Source organism: Juglans regia, chromosome 16, assembly GCF_001411555.2.
Source record: "Juglans regia cultivar Chandler chromosome 16, Walnut 2.0, whole genome shotgun sequence".
Classification (NCBI taxonomy): Eukaryota; Viridiplantae; Streptophyta; class Magnoliopsida; order Fagales; family Juglandaceae; genus Juglans; species Juglans regia.
Window position 1 is genome coordinate 9804659 of NC_049916.1, and position 3690 is coordinate 9808348.

Here is a 3690-nt window from a genome sequence, read left to right on the forward strand (position 1 = left end):
ATAAGGTGACAATGTTTTTTATTTGATTAAGTCGATTTTTAAAACATAAGATTAATCTCTCTAATTTTTCTTATAATGACAGTAAAAATCGCCGGACTCCAACTATGTAAAAGACACATATCACATCCTTGGGGTATCTCTTTTACACTAATAATGTAAAAGACACACACAGAGCATGCTAGCTTGGCATTCAAAAAAATTTTTCTAAAAAAATAAAAGTTTCCTTACGTGAACGTTGCATGCTCTGCTAGGGTTTACCTTGTGCGGCGCAGGTCTTTGTGGGCAGTGATGAGCAGCCCTCCAGTGGTCTTTGGTACCGGCGGGTTGGACAAGAATCCGGCAGGGCCCCCTCTGGTGGGGCTAGAGCTTTCAGCCGATAATGAGAATAGTGATTGATGCACGTTTGTGGAGGCGTTGCAGCAGCCTATCCCTCCAATATTTAAGCTTTCAGTCTAGCATCCTGAGGTAATCAATGGTGAACTTGGATTTATTTTCTCAGATATTGAGATGGAAAAGGCAGCCGAAGATTTAAAATTTGCTTTAGTTCTTAAGTTTTTGTCCTCCAGACCATCCATTGATGTTTTACAGAAACATATTATCAAATCTTGGGGGTTTAGTGAGGTGCCGATGATCAGTTTTATGGATGACTTTCACATCCTTTTACACCTTGCGAATGAGAAAGATTATTTCCATGAGAGGGCACATGAAGGTAGGGTGGTGGCAGGTGTTCCGTTTCATTTGTTCAATTGGTCGGTGGAGTTTGATCTGAAAAAGGAACCATTCATTGCTCCTCAATGGATTTTTTTGCCCAACCTTCCTTTGCATCTGTATAGGTTGGATTGCCTACAGAGTTTTGCTACACGTTTTAGTAAATTTTTGGGAACGGATAATGCGACCGTATATAGAACACGAGCCACAGGGGCACGGTTGTGTGTTGCAGTCGATCTCAGAGACGAACCGATAAAAGGCTTTCCTGTGATGGTTGGAACACACTAGATATGGCAGTCGGTGGTTTATGAGAAGCCAGGTTTTTATTGTAATAAATGCTTTAGGCAAGGTCATACTGAGGTGGCTTGCAGAATGGTAAAGCGTGTAAACTGTGGTAATGACGGGAAAAAGTATGGAAAAGTGGATGGGCACAAGGAAGATGCTAAATTTTGGAAGGAAGTGGGTCGGAAGAATCCTGTAGTTGTGATAAACCATGAGGAAGGCATTGTGAAATTAAATATTGAGACAAACCTAGGGTCTATGAACAAAGCCAAATCTAGTAAGGCAAGGGAAAAAGCAGCAGAGTGTGGAAAAGAAATTATGAATGTGAATCAACCGATTCTGGTGGCTAGTAGAGAAAGGGAGTGTGTTAGTGGGAAGGGGGGGCTAATCTCCTCCTGTCCCAGGTTTCCTTGATGAGAACAATCCTGCATCTGAAACGATGAAGCTAAATTCTGAAGTTTTAGGTGGCCCATACGAGTCAGTTCAAACTCCTGTGGAGGAAACTGTGGTTGGCAATTTACTTGAGGAGGTTCATGCTGTTACACAAGTGGATACTGGACAGAAATTTCCTGATAATAGCACCCAAGATAATGATGATGATTGTGAGGATGTTTGGTGCGATAGTATTCTGCAGGTGCAAGTTGATACTGAAAAGTTGCAGGAAGATTTGGAGAACTCTCGTAAGCAGGTCTGCCAGGGGGAGAGGGCGCTGTTTTATGATTCTGATAATGAAGAGGGTGCTCTTCCTGTTAGGATGGGAAAAGAAAAAATTTATGATTCGGAAGTCGATCATCTTACGGCAAATGGTAAATCACATCCGAAGGAGGACAAGACTTTGAGGAAATCACAACGGGTTCACACCCAATCTCCAAAGTTGAACTTATGACTAATACAATTTTTTTCTGGAATATTAAAGGGTTGGGCAGTTCTAGAGGAAGATTGAAGAAGCTTTTTGCTAAATTTAAGGTTTCTTGATTTGCCATCTCGGAACCTGCTGCTGCTGATAATCGTATGGCTTCTCTTGGATGTTTTTTGGATTTAATCATTATGCCTCAAATGCTAATCAGGGTGGTAAGTTGTGAGTGTTTTGGAATAATCCAAACATTTTTGAAGTTGTGTTTTGTACGTCTCAAACCGTGTCTGTTTGGTTTAAATGGGATGCTCACCGTGTTATAGTTACTTTTGTCTATGCTAAGTGCTCTTATGTTGATAGAAGAGAACTTTGGCATGACTTAGAAGAGAGGACCGATACGGATCAACCATGGTTAGTTATAGGTGATTTTAATGTTAGTCACAGTGATTCGGAAAGAGTTGGTGGGAATCCCCAACCTCTTATTTCGATGTTAGAGTTTAATGATTAGATCGTTGTGGTCTTTTGGAGTTATCTAGTTCTGGTCAGAACATGTCCTGGTGTAATGGGCATGGGGGAGTGTCCAGAAGTTGGGCAAAACTAGATAGAGTGCTAATGAATAGTGTTTTTGCCAGCCTATTTCCTTCTGTTTACTTTAATTATTTGAGTCGAAAATCTTCTGAACATTGTCCGATGGTTGTTTTCTCAGATCGTCCTGCTTCTTCCTATGGTCCTTCTCTGTTTCATTTTCTGAATATGTGATGTTTACATGATGGGTTTTTAATGTGTGTGAAGGTAGCTTGGAATAAACAAGATGTGGCGTCTGGGCTTCTTAAGCTCTCTATTCGTCTGAAAAGAACCAAGCTAGCGCTTCGTGCTTGGAATAAAAATGTATTTGGTAGGGTGGATGTCAATATTCGTGTGCTGGAGGAGATGTTAGATTTACTAGAAAACCAACTTCAATCTGGTTTTTCTAAGGAGCTTGAGGATGATTTTATGGCTACTAAGACCGAGATTGAATTATGGGATAAAAGGGAAGCTTCTCTTCTAGGCCAAATTGCTAAAAAGAAATGGTTGACCGAAGGAGATCAAAACTCGAAATTTTTCCATTTGGTTATTAACCACAGGCACACTAAGGGACATATTAATAAAATGGTCCTTGTAGATGGGAGAGTTTTTAATACTGCTAAAGAGGTTCATGAGGAGGCTACGGTTTTTTTTCGTAATTTCCTTTCTGATGCTTCTATGGTGGAACATTGTGATTTGTCGATGATTATTGAGAAGAAAATTTCGGATGAAGAGAATCGTTGGTTATGAGGGGCGCCTTCTGAATTGGAAGTGAAGCAAGCTATTTTCTCTATCCCAAAGAATAGTAGTCCGGCTCCTGATGGTTTTGGATCGGGTTTTTATACGTCTTGCTGGGATATTATCAAAGAGAATGTGGTGGAGGCTGCTAGAGATTTTTTTAGGGGTGCTCCTCTTTCCAAGTTTTATTCCTCCTCTTTTATTGTTCTTATTCCGAAAGTGCCTGAACCTTCAAGTTTTGATAAATTTCGTCCTATTAGTTTGTGTTCTGTGGCTTATAAAAAAATTTCGAACATTATTGTGAATCGTCCTAACTCTATTCTTGATAGTTTGGTCTCACATGAACAAGGTGCGTTTATTCCTAGACGTAGGATTTTTGAGAACATTACTCTTGCTCAGGAGATGGTTCAGTCGCTGCATAAAAAAATTGTTGGTGGTAATTTTTTAATAAAACTTGATATGGCTAAGGTGTATGATAGGGTGAATTGAGATTTTTTAATGCATGTGATCTGAGCTTTTGGTTTCTCTGAAAATGTTTGCCAGAT